Genomic DNA, 19,189 nt, shown 5'->3' with positions numbered 1-19,189 from the left:
CAAGCTGTGGAGACACGGAGAACTGCTCCCTGCTTCCTTTGGCCATGGGGGTTTCACTGAGCCGTGAGAAGGAGATCCCCTCTAATAATTAATGTGGTTATTCCCCTCACCCAGGCCAGTGGATGTCATCAGCTTGGTTTTCCTGTCCAGCCCATTCCTAAATTACACATTCTCATACAGCAGCCCAAAGCTGAAGCGTTGGAGGCATGGACATGCAGAGGGATATTATTTACAGGCTCACAGCAAATGCTGGTTTCTAAGATATTTACATTAATTCTTCATATGTGTATGAAATCTTGTGTCCAGCGAATGGCAAAACCTTCCACAGTGAACTTACTGAGTTTAAAATCCGTTCTCAAGGGGGTCTTTTGGGAAAGTTTATTTTAATTTCTCAGCCCCTGTGTGTCCCACCTTGCTTCTGCCTGGGCTGCCAGAGCTGTGCCCGGGGCTGTGTCCCTGCAAAACCCACGGGTGCCCGGGGCAGGGGGGCATGGCCAGCAGGAGGAGCAGCTGTAATTCCCACAAATTCCCTTCCCACAGAGCCCCAGCTCCCCTGCCCAGAGCAGGAGGCGAGGAGAGGCTGGGGAGAGGAGGGATGGGATGGGATGGGATGGGATGGGATGGGATGGGATGGGATGGGATGGGATGGGATGGGATGGGATGGGATGGGATGGGATGGGATGGGATGGGATGGGATGGGATGGGATGGGATGGGATGGGATGGGATGGGATGGGATGGGATGGGATGGGATGGGATGGGATGGGATGCAGCTCTAGTGGGCACTGTGATCCCAGTGCCACATCTGCTGTTATGGTTTGGGGAAGGGAGGAGGGGCAGAATCACCAGGAGAGGGGTGGGAAGGAGGAAACAAGAGAAGGCTGTGCCGAGGGAAGGTGAGGTGAGGGGTGAGGTGCTGCACGAATAACAGTGAGGGTGCACTGGGATAATACAGCAACATTCTGGGCTTTTCTGTCCCAAACTCACGTGTTATATCCTGCTGAGGGCTTTGAATTCCACTTTACTCTGCTGTATAAAACTGTATGTGAATGTGCAAACTCTTCTCTCACTTCCAGCCACTCTGGACAGAGCACACAGGGCCCTGGAGCCTGTCCTATCACTCTTGCAGTTCACTTGGGAAATTCCTTGAGAGAATCTCCCCTCCAAGAGTCCTCCTGCCCTAAGGATGCAAGTATACAACCTTGACTGATTTCCAAGGATGTGTGCTGGTGCTTTATGTGAAGCAGCAGCTGCTGCTTGGATCCATTAGCAGATGGAACAGCAATTTGCTTACCCTGGGATATGAGTGTCAGGAGGAGAGAGTCCTTGGTCCTGCCAGGATCCATCTCACGTTGCTGTCCTTCACCTTTCTCCTGGTCCCACAGATTAAATATCCTCATGTCTCCTCACTGCTTTTTGTTGGGAGGGGTAGATCAAATATCCTGGTTGTAGGCATGAAACCTGGCTACCTGTCAGTTCCTCCTGCAGTCAGCATGAATTCCTTGCCCTTACTCAGCTCTGTCCTGCTGATGCAATTGGAAATGCAAGTTCTGTGGACCTGAGCCCACGTTTCAGGACCCTCCTCAGCCCAGCTCCATAGCAAAGCAGCCTGGGCTGAAATGGAAGAAATTATTGCCAATATTGCAGATTCCATGGTGGCTGCCAGGAGCAGGGCACCCAGTATTGATGTTCCCAGCACCCTCCAAGTTTTCCCAGCTTTCACACTATAATGAGACCCAAAGAGCTCTTGTATCACGAGTGGAGGGGGATCACAAGGGACAAATACCCAGTGCTGACCCCAGTGAAGGATGATACAGTGATGACAGAATCTAACTCAGAGGGAAACATAACCTGCACAGAGATGAGTGACATTTCTCACTGCCATTTCTCTGCTGTGCAGGCTTCTGTTGACAGCAGGATGCAGACAGTGGTAGCAGTTCCTGCTCTGCTTGGCAAGAAGCAAGTTCTGCCTGCAGTGAGGGGGGAGGAGGAGGAGGAAAAGTTAGAGCTGAGCTGCAGGATGCAGTTACTGAGCCCTTCCCTCCCCTCATGAGGGTTAGACGTGGAGCATCCATGCTGGACCCTACCTTAAACTCCACTGTGGATTGTTACTGTTGGAGGGGCTGTTCTGAGGATTTCCCTTCCTCCCTTAGAGGACAGGGCTTGCCCTGCCCTGTCACGCACCCTGAACATTCCACAGCTGTGCAGAACATCCTGCTGCAGAGCCAGCAGCATCTCTGAAAGGAGGAGCTGCCCTTACCAGGGACACAAACTAGGAATGTCCCTAGTCAGAACCAGCTCTCTGTAGGCTTTGAAAAGATGCTGGGTGGATTTCAGCTCTCACCAGTGAGAGAATTTAGCTGCAGTGTCTGGGAGCACAAATCCCCTTGGACATGGGGCCTTGCCCTTGGGTTTGTACCTAGAACATGTCCCTTTGCCCTGGACCTCAGGTGTGGATCTGTAGACTGTGTCCCACATTTCAAAGCTTTGTTCCCGAGTGACACGTCTGTGTGCACTGGTTCCCTCAGCACTTTAAAGGGACTTTTCCCAGGACTCAGGATTTCCCTGGTAGGAAGGATTGGTAGAGGACTGACTTCCCTTTTCCTCAGTACCAGAAGGTACTGCAAACATTTGGTTTATATTATTGGATGATTATTAGGATCAGGAAGGCCAGAAGAACTCAGGCCTGATGGAGACTGTCATAATTGGGATTAAGTAGAGACTTTTAGATTTTTGTCATTCTTTGGGAAACTGAGTGGCAGCTCCCTGTCATGCCAGGATCTGTACTCTGTTGGGGAGAATTTTGGAAGTCATTGCTGCAGCAACTAGTAAGGCTAAAAATGTGGATAAAATACTTGCCATCTCCTCTGGGGTTGACTGAAGGGCAGAGAGATTGTTGCTCCCTCAGTTACATATTTTTTGTCATGGGTTTTTGTTGGGGTTTTGTTTGGTTCGTTGGTTTTTTGTTGGAGTTTTGTTTTGGTTTTGTGTTTTTGTTTTTTTAAATAAACACTTTCCCTGTGGGCAGATTCCAGATTGTGGCTTTGGGAAAACAGGGATCTTAAAATGGAAAGTCCATCTGCCCCAACTGCTGACTTGGCAACTGTGCTGCTGGGATCAGCCTGAAGGGGAAGATGGAAAGGCTGAAGGAAGCCGTGCCCCGATCCTGCTCGCAGCTCACAGCAGCCGTGCTCTGCTCACTCACAGCTCACGAGCTGCTGGGAGAGCTCTGCCCGTGTGCTGCTGTCTGGCAGCTTCTGGGGGGTTTCCTGAGGGTGTTTGCTGTGATTATGTGCTCTGGAGAGCTGCTACCATATCCCCAGTTACTGCTCCCACTTGGCTGCAGGGTTTCTCCTGCCCTGGCCAGGGACAGAGGCTCGGGGTTATCAGGGGAGTTCACAGTGAGCAGCAGTGGTTGGTTATCCCAGAGATCAGAAATCCAGGGGAAAAGAATCATCTACTGCCAATAGTGCTGACGGTTGCTTTTCAAGTGCTTTTCAAAACTACTAAAATGAGCTCATTAGGCAGGAGCTGCTGGGCCCTTGCCTGCAGACTGCAGCCACTCCACTCCCCAGAGGAGCTGGGTGGGTCCCAGCCAGGGCTGGTGTCCTGTCCCCAGCTCTGGTGGAGCACAGCTGCTGCCCTGCCCTCAGCCCAGGGCAGGAATGGCTGCAATGCTGCGGGGCAGGAATGAGCTGCTTTGGCAGATTTCTCCTCGGAGAGCAGCTTGGATAGCCCTTGGTCAAAAATACACAGGCATCTGATTTCAGGATGATTTTAGGATCCAAGTTTTTGGCTGGTTCTGGATGTGAAGATTTCGGTGTTTCCCTGGTGTTTTGTCTCTGTTCAGCTTTCCTGGATTCACACCTTTCCTGCAGTTTGCCCAGGTGTAGGACTGTACTGGTATTGATTTATCCTCTCACTGGGCCAGGCCTGGTCTCATGCCCTTCCAGATTGGGGCTATTAATACCAACCTGGCCTGTCCCTGGCCCTAAACAGTAAAAGCAGTTTTTGCTTCAGATATGTTCACTGCACTCCTTGGCACAAGGTAAAAGGGAGGTTATTGTCCCACAGTCTGGAGCATCAGTGCCGGTACTTTGGCTGCTGACCCACCCCCCTAGACTCAAAGCAGGATGTAATCAAATAGTTTGAAAATTTTAAAACATCTGCAGTTGACTTTGATCAGGGATTTGAAGGTGAGATGTGCACCATCATATTGAGACCATCCTGGTGGGCTTGTTGGAGTGGTGGCCCAAAACTGACAGAAAACCTGGAGGAGCCCAATGACCTGGAATCTGCTTAACTTGGAGCTGGCCCAGCCCAGTTTGCAGCAGGCTGACTGCTTTCCCCGTGGGACAGGAGAAAATCCTGTGAATCAGAAGTTTTGGCATCGTTATTTCAACCTACCTGTAGTTCTTCCATGCGGGGATTGGTGATTTTACTGCCAAGGCTCCACAGGGAACCTGCAAGTTTTTCATTTCATTTTAGTCTCTTTAATAGCTGTGTGAGTGGTGGATGAGTACATACTATACTAGTGCTCAGTTTCTCCTCTTTTCTCATGTTCCTGCTGCACTTTTTTTGTCTTCTTAGGGTGGGTCACAGCTATTGGAGGGGCCTCTACTGGAGTGAGTCTGGAATGAATTTGATAAATGATTCCTACACAGGCATGACAGGAACACACTCATTGCTAGAGTGTTTCCTTAACCACTGCTCCCTTATCAGCATGAAAAACAAGTATGTGGAGTATCTTGGGCAAATACACTTGTGCAGATGCTGGGAGAGCTACAAGCCTTATCAGCAAACAGGTTCAGTGGTAACATTTGCAATTCAATCCACTTTGGAATGGCTGTCAGTAGAATGCTCATCTTTCCTGAAAGCCTGAGGCCATCCCTGCTAACCTGAGAACACATCAAAATCTGGTGCTGTGACGGTGTCCATGGAGACTTCCCACTCATGCTGCCCTCTAATTTGTGTCCCACTGAAGTAATAAGAACATAAAAAGCAGGACAAAACAGATGCTGCCCCAGCTAAACAAATCTCTCGTTCCTACCCACAGGGCTGGGCTGCTATATTTCTCTTAGAGAAGTGATATATATTAGGAAAAGTGAGCTAATGATTAATGGCTGTGCAATAATGTGCTGATGTAAATAAAAAGCCTGACATAAGAAGTGGGCATAGAGCAGTAATGACAGGCTTTGCTCATATCCATGGGGATGAGCTGGAAACCTGTGAGAATTAAAGGCCACTTCAATCCCTGTGCTCACAGAGAGCAGCACAGCCCATTTCAGCAGCAGGGCCTCATGGAGGGGAAGTTGGCTGGTAGGAACTGTGGTGAAGGATCTCTCTTGGGCTGTCAAGCAGCTGCCAGAGAATGCTGTGGTCCACTCAGAACCTGGGCTCTCAAGGAATCAGATCTTAATTCTGGCAGAGGTGACAATTATTTGTGTCTGTAGCCTCCACATTTGTATTTCTGAAGGCTCTTCACCATGGAACCTACTCCCTCATGGCAAATTGTCACCCCAACAAAAAAGGTCAAGCTTTGAGACTGAGTAAGAGCCTCATCTTTCTGTGACCAAGGGGTGGGAATAGGGAATATTTCCTGTTTGGGAGTTGGGGTCCTTTCCCCATGAGGGATATACAGCAAATCTTGCTACCTCAGCTTTGGATGGATGCTGATAAAACATGGAAAGCTGCTGTTTTAAGTGGACGTCAGATTACCACCAGACTGGGAGGTAAGAATATCTCTGGAAAGCAGGGCAGTAAATTGTCATAAATTGCAGTTCCAAGACCTTGATTAGCATTTATTGATTTTGACCTTGGGATGAGCAGCACAGATATGCTAACAAGACTGTGGAGAATGCAAATTTGGGAGCTGCCTTCAAACATGTGCGTGGTGGTGCAGCAGGAGTGCTGAGACCAGCACCTTCCCAAAGCATCTTTGCTATGAGCAGGGAGAGCTCAGGGATAACTTCTGAGGGTCCATGAAATAATGGCAGCAGGGGCTCTTTGTGTGGCATTCCTGTGGGGCTTTACTGGCCATGCACAGCATGGAACCAGGGACAAAGAACAAGGGTTAAGGGAGAGTCTGGGCATATAAAGCTGGGAGCAGAGGGTGGAGCAACAGAACCTGGGCCCAATGGGCTGAGGGAGCAGGGGCAGAGCGGGGGCAGGAAAAAGGGAAACAACCAACAGGATTCCGGGGAGCAGTGGATAGGAAGGAGGGCCAATAGGCAAGTCAGAAGCGGGGAACATTCCAGATCTGGGGAGGAAGACAGGGATGATAATTGATTAATTAACCAGTATATAGTAACTGGGTAATTAACACAAAACTGTAGAGAACTGTGGGAGAACATCACCATAACCTTTAGAGGGTTGTTTCTTCCCAGCATCCTTCACCAATTCCTGGGATGCAACACATACGAGGACCAAAGCACCTTGGAAAACTAATGGAATGGGCTGGAATAAAAAGAACAGGATTCAGGTGTGGGAAAAGGAAGGAAAGCACTGCAAGTACAGACACTTATAGTAATAATACTGTGCCTGGGTTTGTATGTAGTAAGTAATGATTCACTGTGCAGTAGAGCACGACGGAATCCCACCTGGCCTGTCAGACAGACAGACAGCAGCACAGGAACGCTGTTCCACAGGCAGCCGTGAGGACCAGAGCCATGGAGCACCTCCCAGTCTGCATCTCACTCGCTGGGATACAAGTTTGTTACATGTGTCAGGGATTTGAATTTCTCCCATGTGTCAACAAAAATCTTAAGGAGAATGAACTATAACATGGGCTGGATGCTTTGCTCACTGGAAACAGGGCTCTTTTTCACTGGAAAAAGAGACTCAGCTTTTGTGCCATCTCAGGCAGCATTTCGGAGCATGCTAACTGAACATTTAAGTGTGTTATTTCAAGAGGGCAGGATCCTCTGAGGATGGGCTTTTGTGGCTCCATCCAAAATGTGTGCTAGGCAAGCAGGACAGATCCAGCCCTGAATGAAGGAAGTTTATCTGCATGTGAGGATTTTAAGACCATGTTCCCAGCAGAGACCTTGTGCTACAACACCAACGACTTCCACCATGGAACTTGGTGTATTCACTCCCTCTTCAGGCACCCAGTTTGCCAGGAACAGAAAACCACAGAGAAGCAAAACTCAGGATTGTCTGCATTGTACACTGTGAATTGTGGAGGCAAGAACTTAGGTAAGACATGTTCCTTCCCAGTATTTCGTGCCTCTCTGGTTTTGGAGCCAGACAAGACTGCTGCAGAGCTGGAGGCAGACAGGAATAGTGCTGTAAAATCCCCTGAGCTCAGCTCTGAATGAAGCATTAGTGGTTTAAAGCACAAATTTATCACAGTCACCAGAGCATGCAGATTTGTGAGGTGACGTAAGCAAATCCAAAGGGATACTGCACTATCCCTGCCCTGTTCCTGGGACACACAGCTGTGGCTGTCAGGAGCAAAATCCTTTATGTTTGCTTCACTGTTGGAGAAGCTGTTTTGTAACATTCTCTCTGAAACACTAAACACTAAAGCCAACTCATTGCTTCTGTTTTAGAGTGGGAGAAACCCAGTCCAGGGTGCAACATAAGAAGTGTGAGCCAGGGCCTTTAATCCCTGCACACTCCCAAAACTTATCCCAGGGAGAAAAAATAGGAAGGCCAAGAAGAACTTGGAAATTGCTGCTGTTCAGAACTGGCTGTGTATATTTTCTCCTGTGCCTGCTAACGCTGGGATCTTCTGCATCAATTGCTTCTGCAAATCACACCCCAAACAGGCCTGGCCCCCTTCCATGCCGCTTTTATTTGCATTCCCTGAAACACGAGCTCTAACAATTACATCTTTTGTATTTGCATACACCTTCTGAATGCTGGTGAGATGATTGCAAAGGTCAGGCTGAGTGGTGATGTGCAGCGAATTTAAATAGATCAGTCTACCTCAGATGCTTGAAGAAGAAGAAATCACTCTGGGCTAGATACTGTCCTGATACACATCTAAGTATACTGGCACTGAATAGTGCAGTGGTCCAGAAATTTTCAGTCCTGTCTTGTCCTCTCCACACTGTAATTTTAGAAGTCACAGCACACAGTCTCAGCCACTGCAGACACCAGGTAATGCAGGCAGGAGATAAGGATCACGTAGCTACACCAGATTTTGGATGTTTATGTCTCTTCCTTAACTCATGGATCTGCAAAATAGGGATGGAAAACTTGCAAAGACTGAAATATGTGCTCTTTTTATCGCTGGTTTCAAGGTAGAATGTAGATATAGAACTGTTCAGTGAATCTAGCTCAATTATTTTTTTTCTGTTACTAAAATGGTTTCAGCATTACAAGATTTTAGCAGGGACTGCTTGGGTTTCATGCTCCCCAGTTCAGCTTTATGCTTCAGAGTGTCTGTTTTCAAAGATTATTGTTCATGCAATATCAACCAAGTCACCATCACCTCTGCTGGCATGTGGAAAGTGTCAGTGGCAGCACTTCCATCCCCTAAAGCTACACCCTTCCTGCTGCCCTGTATTCCATTATCTCCGTGCAGACATTCCTTCTGTTTACCTGCCATGTTCCTGCCCTGCAGGCTACTTCTACAGCAATTTTCCCCAACAGTGAAGCCTTCAGGTGCAACCTCAGTGCCTGTGGTAATTGTGTTTGAAGGTTAATGTTTCATAAAAATATCAAAGTGTTTCTGCCCCTCAGCCAATGATTTTGGTAGAAGCCAGAGATTTTTGTCTCATTTGTTGTGGTATAACAGTTACATGCTTGGCAGCTGGATGCTTGTTTCTATCCAGAGTTTAATCTATCTGCTAGAACTTTATTAAAATATGAGCTGTGGGTCTGGCAATCTTTTGGAAGGTGAGTAGTTCTGAAATGGCTTTTTCTCCCTGAAAATTCCCCTGAGTGCCAAAACAATATTTGGAGTTGTGTCATCAGGCTGTATTTGGCCAAAGACTTACTGAAAGGCCAGAAATTAGGGGCTTGTGCTAGTGACTAAATGGCAAACTCCAAAATATTTATCTTCTGGCTTTGCTATATGATATAGCAAAGGGAAGATTGATATAGTAACTGTTCTGGCTATAAAGTGAACCCTTTAAAAAATTTACTTGTCACGTCTCTTGCAGGTTTTGTTTTCCCTACACAGCCTGGGGGGGGGGGGCGGGGGTGGGTGGGGTGGAGAGCCCACCTTCCATAAAAATAAAAATTCCTGCTCGAAAAAAAAGACTTCCAGTTGACAAGAATCTCCTAAATCCCCAACAGCTCTACCCAAAAGGTAGGGAGATGGGCACAGATGGAGGAAGGGTTATTTCAAAGCAGAGGGTTAACAAACTCCCTTGGCACTGCGTTTGTGCTAGCAAGGGGTCATATTTTGAGAGGTTTGATGATAAAATGCTTGCTGAATTCATATGGAACAGAAGCAATCACCTTTCCTTCACCTTCCTCTGGCTGCCCAGACTGGCAGTGGTAGGTGTGTGCTAGAGCCTCCTTGCACTGGCTACTTCTCTTTCTACTGCAAGTGAAACTATAGCAGTGTTTTACTCAATGCAATGTACAATTTGTTGCTGCATATAAAACTAGTTTGATCTGGGATGAACTGGAAAATTAAATAGCTGCTATAAAATGCTGTGAAATTCTGGTTTTACAAGTTAGATTTTGCGTGGGAGAAGGAAAGATGGCTGCATTTTTTTTCATGTTGTTTGTGTATCACTTCCAAGCCTTAATTGATGAGTGTGATATGGTTAAATAGCTAAACATATCAAACCAGTCTTGTGGTGAAAATTTTATTAAAATGAAAATAAATATGGGCCTATCTACATAGGTGAGAGAGAATACACACACAAGGCAATGCTTGAAGTGAATAGGTTTGGAAGCTTTTCAGACTGGAAAAAACACCCAGCTTTGCTTACATGCGGGACACATTGGTTAAAATATATTTCAGCTTTTGCATATGTTTTTGAGTATTTAACTAAAAATGAGGCATTGCATCTAATTAGAATCTCAAAACTCACAGACAAATGCTGTAGGCTCAGTGCTTTGAAATATAAATAGAACCACAGTACACATACTGATATGGGGGCAATAAAGAGGTAAAAATGTGACATGCCTTCTGAAAAGTTGAGAAAGAGCACCTGGGGCAGGTAGGAAGGACCAGAGCAGTGATGAGAAATAGAATAGAGGGCTCTAACATTTTACACAGGATTTGAGTCTGTCTAGTCCACAACCTGCTGCCCAGAGTCACAGAAGCATTTCAGTGCCACTCCAAAGCATCCTGCATGACAGGGACACTGAGGGGGTTTTGTGGTGAGTGAAGAGATGGTATTTGCCTGAACTTGTCACAAATTTGTGCTTTAGAGCCTGAGAGTTGCTGATACAAATACAAATACAAATGTGTATTTGAGCATTAATTAGGTCAGACATGAACTATTTCATTATTGGCCAACCAAGAGAGCTGGAGCAAGCTTTGAATTTCTCGAGGTTCCTTTCATTAAAATTGCATCTTCATTTAGAGAACCATTCCCTTGAAAACTTGGGCAAGAAAAATGTTCCTTAAAAGCATCCCCAATTCTAAAAGTTATTTGCGAGAGTTATATCAGCAAGCAATGTCTCTTCAGAGAAATATGAAAAGTCGTTAAAAGGCAGGAACAGGAGTTAGGAAAGAGACATTTTACATCCTAATCGCTCCCAGAATCACTGCAGAGAGAGACAAAGTCATGGTGCTAAACCCAACAAGCTGGTTGTTTGGATGATGGTGAGTGAAATGTTCAAAATTCACAAATCCCACAGAGGATGGGTGATGGCTGGTGCATGATCTCAGAGTCACGATTAACCCCCAGTTTATGAAGGCACAGACCACAAGTGAAACGCCACTGTGGTCTGGAACAGCTCGGGCTGTAAGACGGCAATGCCCATCCAGAGGCGTCCACCTACAAACCCAGTGGTGTCCCTGCCGGGTCCCGGAGCACAAGCAGAGGGATGGTTCGGGAACAGCTCATGACCACAGGGTGGAGCTGAAGCCCTTTCAGTTCATGCCTCTCCTTTCGTAACTCGGCGCCGTGGAGGAAAGCTGCGGCTCCGGGTGTCCTCATCCCCCTTCGGAGCGCTCATTATCCCGCTGACCTCATTCTGCCGGAGGGGAGGCCAGGGAACGCGTTTCGGGGGCTGAGGGTGCTCCAACAGGGCGCATTTGTTTGGATCTCCGTGTCAGACACAGACAGGACTTGTGATGAATTTGTGGCACGGCCAGTCATGTGAAACCATCGTTGTCTCTGAGTGCCTGTAATAAAGGCTCTGACCTGGATAAGTGAAGGGAAAACACAGCTGAGAGGAACTTACCGGGGTGAAGAATGTGTATGTTAAACAATAAGTTTTCTTTGTTTTTCAGTTCGGCTTTTCTGCTCGAAATGATTTTGAGTGACAGCACTGGATCCATAAAGGACAAGACGAGAGCTTGGATCTGGGCAGGCGTAGGGAATATAGGACTTGTTTTTAAAACAAATTCCAAGCAGATGGGCAGGGCAGCGGGAGGGCGAATGCTGTTGTTCAGATCGCTTGGTGCTCATTATTTGTTCTTTGTCCCGTCCTTACTTAGGCTCCAGTTCCCTGTTTTCCACCTGCAACCAGACTCCCCTTATCTCCCTGATTCTCCTCCTCTCCACTGCCCTTTTCCCACTGCTGGCTCGGCGCAGAGCCTGATCTCCTGACGGCTCGCCATGTGATGGGGACTATTTAAGAGCCTTCTGCTCTGCCCATCCTGGCTGCCCCTGTCCTGGAGGGTGCCTGCTGTGCAGCCGAGGTGGCACTGTGGCTGTTTTATGCACCTCCTTGATGAGAGCTTCCCGAAGAGTGTATTCTGGTGGTCAGGGACCACCATTTCATGATCCCTGTTGAACATAGCTACGGTGGCTGAACATCTCCATGCCTACAGCCTTGAGAGCAAAACCATCTCCTGTGGGTAGAGCAGAATCCAGCTGGCACTGTGGCTCTGAGCTCTAGTCCTGTAAGGGTCAGCTATGCCAGGAAAAGGTGGAGGTGTAGGTCTACCACAGGTGACCAACTGTGCTTTTGTTACCTCAATTTTGTTCAGGCCATGAAAAGACGCATGGCCAACAGCTGTGACCAGTGAAGAGCTCATTTTCCTCTCGTACTTGTTACTGCTGTGCTAGTGGCAGCAGTGCCCTTTATGTCCCAGCAGCAGAGACTGTGCCCTGCCCCGCCCCAGGTGACATTTAATGTGCTGATGAAAGTGGTTACAGTTTACTCATCCAGCTTTGTCCAAAGTTTCTGGGGGTAACTCCCAGCTGGAAGGTGCTGATGGACAGCTGTGAAGCAGAAATCTTGAGCCAGCTCTGCCAGAAGTGCTGGATGTCGGTCACTGGCCTCAGAAGACTGGACAGCTAATCCAGCAGAAACACTCTTTCCCGTTGGCCACATTCTAATAGGAGTTGACACAGCTCTGCACGTACAGGTACAGCTGTGGAAATATCCCTGGTTTTCACTTTTGAAATACTCCTGGAAATTTTCAAGATGTCTGAAGTTTTCCTGTCAGTCAGTAGCTCCGTGTCAGAGCCCATTACCAGTCCCACCTCCCCTCTCCTCTTCACTTCCTCTGTGTAAACCCATGTCAGAATCAGCACACCAGGTTCTCCCCCACTCCTGATGGCTTCAGGCTCCAGCTGGCACCATTCATTGAAGGAGTCTGACTTCCCTGGTTTTGGTCCCTATTTCCTCTGTTTTGTGTTCTACTCTGGCTCACTGCTGATACAATTAGAGTAGACCAACATAATGTATCATTAGGTCATGGTATCAAATCCAAGTGTAATACAGTTTATGGATTGAAATTGAAGGAGGGATCTTCCACTACCATAAAAATGTTCAGATGTGAGGGTGGTGATGTGATTGTAATCTTTGCATCTATTCTCTGACCTAGGTGATGATGAAAAGGGATAACTATTACACTTATTAATAATTTAGGAAGCTAAGCAACAGCAGCTGGAAATTAGGTGTCAATTTTGCAGGATTTCCACAGAATGAATAAGGGTGAAAAATAGGTCAGGCACAGTTATACTTTTGTCATTTTGAAGAGAGGAAGGAAATATTTTTAGCAAGAAGAAAATGCTTTCTCTCCTGGCTCTGCAGCACAAGTAGGTGCCCATAACTGATGAGGTTTCTCACACAAGATTGCTCCAGGCCTGACAGGTCGCTGATGATCTCCCTGAGCACTCACAGGAGCTGGTCTGTGTGTTTCTGTGCTGGCAGTCTTGCTGTGAGGGTTTCAAGGGTTTCATTTTCTCTTTTTGACTTAGAGGATTTGTAGCTCCACAGGGCTGTGTTCTGCCATGGATTGGTGTCATTTCTGAGTCATTTTCCCAAGCCAGCATCTTAAAACACTATTTCTTAAAATTTATTTCTCTGAAAAAGAAAATAAGTGAGCAATACTCACATATTTTCTCTCTGTGAGACAAGAAGGGTGTGGTAGTCCTATGGAGAGCTTGGGCTGATACACAGTTGTAAAGGTTGGGAGAGATACAGAAAAGGGTTGGAGTGCTGTGCTCTGTGCTGTCCATTCTGCTGCAGCTTTTATTGGCTCTGAAATAGTTCTCTTGGTTTTTAATTCCCCCATCTCCCTTCAGGCTGGCAGTGTGAATAGTGGGTATTTAAAACTGCTTTCAACAGAGCATTTACATTGTTTATATCTAAGAGTACTTTAAAAATGCGAAGCTGAGTTGTGACATTGGGTGTGCACTTTCGGCATCTCTCAAGAGTGATCATATTAAAAAGATCAAGAGATCAAGATTAAAAAGGAAAACTTCAATTTGTAAAAATATATTACAATTCTAGCTAAGGAAAGGCCACTTTTCAAATTAAATATGCTTAAATCACACCACTCAATTATCTTCCAGTATACAGCAGTACAATATGGATGTAGCAGCCAATTAATTGCTCTGTCTTATTGTGCTATTTTTTTCCTGGGTAGCTTGAGGACCTCTGCAACTGTTCCTTTAGTGCATTGTGGCCAGTGGGGCTGTTGTGGTCAAACCATGTATTACCAAACCATTTATTACCAAAACAGAAGCCACATGCCTTCCCCACTGTGCATTCATCTCTGCACGAGCAGCACATCCATCACTGGAAAAGTAGTTGGGAGCACCTCACAAGACACTGTAGGCTCATCTTCTGATCAGTTGGATTTTTTTTTTATGCACCTCAGGTTTTGCAAGTCACTTTTCTTTTTCCAGTCCCACAACACTTCAGCAATGTGAAGCTTGTAAGTATTTAGGTGAGTGCCGGGTGAATATTTCCCCAAACACAGCTGGTGTTGGGAGTGGCATTGATGTAGTAATTTTTTACTGTTTACCTAACAGGATGGTACTGTGACTGTAACTAGAGAGCTCAAATGCAAATAAGTGTGGAGACAGAGCAGGCTAAGAAGGTAGGCCAAGTCCTATCATCTTTCCTTTCTATGCCAGGGGACAGTTTTCCTGGGTTAGAAAAGCACATCAACAGAGGGTTTTGCTCTCTATCCCATCACCGAAACCATGCGATCCATAACCACATCAGGAGTAACTTTCCCCAGCACTGATAAGCTTGGGTCACTTTGTATGTCATATTTGAGTTCATCGTATCACCTTGTGTTTCAGAAAGGTATATTCTAAGTCGTATTTCTAAAAACCCCCACTTTTTCCTGTAGCTTTGGGATTTTAATGGGGATTTACAAGGCGTTAGAAGCAGCTGTTATTTCCACAGTAGGTATGTTCTTTTCCAGCCTCGGCTCTGAGCAGCAGGAAGTGTTCTACATTATAGAAACTTCAGTTTTACCTAAAGCTGGTGGGCAGAATTCCTGCTGGATGGGTTCCAACACACGTGTTTTACAATGATAGCGATCTTAGGGTTGCTTTTTTTAAAACCATGTTGTTATTTCTGTGCTTTTGTATAAAATTAATGATTCTAAGATGCCTTTAAATTTCTAAAAAGTGAGTTGTGAGTGCAGCTTTTACAGATTGTCTGTCGAGAAGGATGTACCAGTATTACTCTTTGTCCAGAAATATCAGTATTTCCACCTGATCCTGTGAAGTAACACCCAGTACTGGCTAGTTTTATTGCAGTGAGATTATGAACATTATTTATATGTTTTATCACAGGAACAAAACTGCCATTAATTCATCTGGGCAATATCAATATTTTGTTAATAAAGTCTCATTTTAGTGTTTGGTCAACCTCACTCCTTAGGTTAACTTTCAGTGCCAGCAGTGTTTACATAATACATAAATACACTGGTACCTGAAATAATGTGGTGTTTTACTTCCTGAATTCATTATAGGCTCTTAAGCACTTAATCAAATTCCTTCGGATTATCTTGTGCATCCTCTTCTGCAGGCAGGTTTGTATATCAATTTGATCATCTTTATCTGGGGACTGCTTTTAACCTGAGCACATATGGGATGTATGTTTGTTCTGCTCTTACAAATCCTGGGGAGTTACATTTGCTCTTGGGAGGATGGCTTGCCATGCGCTCACATTTCAAAGAGAATTAGGGTTTCTTTTGTTTTAAAGTAGGCCCCAAATAATATTTTATACTCTTGATACAATTACTCTGCATTGCATTGCAGTAGTTGCATTTCAGATTTCAGTTAATTCCTGTTTGTTTTTTACATAGTTATAAAGCTTTCTCTTTTTTTACTCTTTTAATTTGTAAACACTTTAGGATACCCAGGAAAAATGTTTTTAATTATAAGTAGAACACATTTTTAATGTATTTGTTTTGGTGTTAAATTCCTTTCCAGTTTGTGAATGCAGTGCATTACTGCACATTGTTAGCTGTTGGCAGGCCTGACACTGAACCCCTTGTACTGCTTCTTATCCACGTGTGACCACTTTTTTGTGACTTCCATTGTGAAGAAAACCTTTTCCCTCTGTTTACTTACCCTTACATTCTGCCTGCATGCACTAGTATGTGTTTTTAGACAGATACACTGTCTTTCTCTTGCTTCTCATTAGATATTTTTGATTGTTCAGCTTGCCAATGCAGCAGCAGTTTCTCCTGATGTCTCTCCATGGCAGGATCAGAGCCAACAGGAAATGTGACATTGTACATGGTACTCTGAACATTCCTGGCAACTTTAACCTGTTTATTAGGAAAAGTGAAAAAGTGAATAGTTCTAAGATATGAATGTGTAAGAAACATGAATGTATGTGTTTAAATTTGCACAATACTTTGTATAAATGAGAAAAGTGGAAGAGAAAACTATCCATTTTAAAGTCTCATTACTTTCAGATAACCCATTTTATCAAATTCTCTGTCCTGTGATATTTTTGAGGTGTTAGACTTCTCTCTGTCACATAAAGGGCATGCAGCTGGCAGTTTAGACTTCTTTTATTGAGGTGGTGACTGCTGGCAGTACCTCAGGTTAGATAAACAAACATGCTCTGTTCACGTGTTTTAAAATGTAAAAAATCCAGCAAATAATTAAGACAGATTGTTGACTTCACATTAGTGAACTGATAATTTCTCTGTAGAAACAGAGACTTTTTTGGGTTATGCAGCTTTATTCTGTAATTCTGTAATCATTTTTATCTCCTGTAAGCAATGGGTCCGGATTAGAATTCATGGCAAATGCAGAACTAGCCAAGCAAATATCCTTTTCTGCAACTCAAAAATCCCATTTTTTTCCTTGAGGATCAGAACATCCTCTAATGCTATTTGTAATTTCAGCTGCATAGCAGAGTTAGAAAAGGGCTAATACCATACAGCTGGGTCAAAGCCCTTGTATTACCATGAAGGTTTAAGATCATCTAAAGGCCTAATCTTACTGTACTGTGATTTCCTTCTTTGTTGCTTTTGTTTAAAACATATTTAATTTTTTAAAAAGACTGTGCAATTAAGAAATCCTTGTGCTTCTAAGAGAGATTGCTGCTGCCAGAAGCCAGAAGATCCAACACCCATTGTGATTTTGGGCCAAGCTGTCATGGATGAAACTCCAGAGAACACCACTTTTGGATAAGGTTTAGAAGTGCTTTGATGTTTTTCTGTTTTATAGACTTCAGCTATGTGAATCAGAATTTTGTGAAGCTTTTATTTGGATTTTAAAATACAGGAGAAATAAGACAAAGAAACTTCTTCCTATTATTTATGGATGTATTTTTTTCTATAATAAGCATTGAAATCTGGATTAGACCAAACTGGAAAACACACAGGAGAGACTCATATAATATAAAATCTACTCTGCCCTTCCCTCTAAATTAAGTACACTATAGTCCCATTGTGTGGATTCTTCAAGAACTAAGTGGATCTTTGGAAATCCTTAGGAGTCAGGTGTCCGTGAAACCTGAGCCAGATGAAGCATCTGAGGGCTCAGAGTCTGGAAGGGAAAACCAGCAGCAAATTCCTTCCAAATTTGAACTATTGGCTGTGTTAGCAAACAAATTGGGCAAGGGCAAAAGGCATTGGCTGTGAGCTTCCGTGGCAAAATTCCAAGGAGTTTGAGTCTTCACTGTTGTGTGACTTGAGAATATTCATATTCCTTTTTCCTGACCATCTCGTGAAAATGTTGGAAAATTTGGTAACTTCACAAAAGTTGCAAAAGCCATCAAAGTCATGTACTATCTCCTTTCTTTCTGGTAACTCTAGAATAAGAAGGCAGGGGTTTCCAGGTGTTTTTGCACGGTTTTGGAAGGGTAATGGCCACATCCATCCTGTAGCCGGGTGCATTCTCAGCCAAGGACAGGTCAGGTCTGCTTGGGAGCCTGGCCACGCCTCCAAAGCTCGGTGTTTACTCCTTGGGAATAAAGCTGTGCCAGAGCTCCTGCACAGCAGCACAGCATTTCAGTGCAGGCCTGGCTGTTCCTCTGGCAGCCCTACGCACAGCCATGCTGCTTGGTGACACGACATCCCAGCGCGATCCCTTCACAGCCAGTGGAGCTGTTTTCGCTCCCACTGCAGCCACTGCAAGGGAGCAGGTGGGAAGTGGAGTTGGGCAGGGTTGATCCTGCCCCAAGGCCCTCAAGTATCACAGCATAAAGCCAAGCAGTTGTAAAACTGTTTGGCTGCAGAAGGATTTCCCAGGTGTAGGGGGAGCTCTGGAAAAGGCACAGCTGCGTAGACAGCTGGGAATTACCCTTATTTCTCCAACATAGGAAAGGGCAAGGAGGGAAAAGGGCATGGCTGGAACACTGCTGCGTTCTGCAGATGCCCTGCAGCTAAAACAACTTTAATTTGCTCCTTGGCTCCCATCTGCTGTCTGGGACATGAGGAATCAAGTAATCATTGAGACAGACCTATCTGTTGTGTGGGGATAGATGGGACAACATGTCAGGGCTGGGTCGTGCATGTCTAGACAAGCACACTGAGCTGTCACTGGACTTGGCGTGCTCAGGTTTTGCTCAGCAGAAAGGCTCTGCAATGCCAAAGGGTTCAGAGGTGGAAAATTCTTCCTCAATGTCCAGCCTACTCCTCTGGGCAGAGAGGAGAGTGACACTGAAGGGACAGCTCGATGGGATGCCCAATGAAATGCAGTTGCATCAGATTTGAGACACTAAATCTGACTGAGGACAATCTAAATCTGAGATCTTTAACAAGCTCAAAAACTATCAATGTTCATGGAATTGGAAAATGAATTGGGTTAACATGATGCATGATCTGTGAGATAGTTTTGCTGTTTGGAGTCCAAGTACTATTTACATTTATTTTCTGGCAAACATTATACATTGTCATGGATAATTCTTCCATTTGAGTGTTTCAAATGCGTCTGCCTCCCTTATTTGTACCATGAAATCCCTAGCTGAAAATAAAATTATTTTTAAAAAATGGTGGTGGCTTAGAGAGTGACCTGCAAACAGAACTAGGTATGTCCACATGTCTTCCAGAAGTGCTAAAACACAGACCATCAACTGCTACTCATATAAAGGTACATATAATGTATAACTAGCTAAGTGCCTTGTTCCAAACTTAAATGAAATGGATTAGATTAAACCTCATTCACTGACTATCTTATTTTACTGTATTGAATAATACAAAAAGTTACAATTATCCCTAGCAATTTTCTTATGGGAAATCCTTCTCTGCAATTATTCACCAGAATAATTATATTAAAAACAAGTTATTGAGAAAATTAGTTGGGTAATTTCCAAAAGAGTTCAGGGGAAGGAAGATTTCTTTGAATTAAAATTGCATTAATTTTGACTTCCTAAAACTATGTTGTTTTCCCT

This window comes from Oenanthe melanoleuca, chromosome 8, assembly GCF_029582105.1.
Source record: "Oenanthe melanoleuca isolate GR-GAL-2019-014 chromosome 8, OMel1.0, whole genome shotgun sequence".
Lineage (NCBI taxonomy): Eukaryota > Metazoa > Chordata > Aves > Passeriformes > Muscicapidae > Oenanthe > Oenanthe melanoleuca.
Note: the sequence above shows the minus strand (reverse complement) of the source record.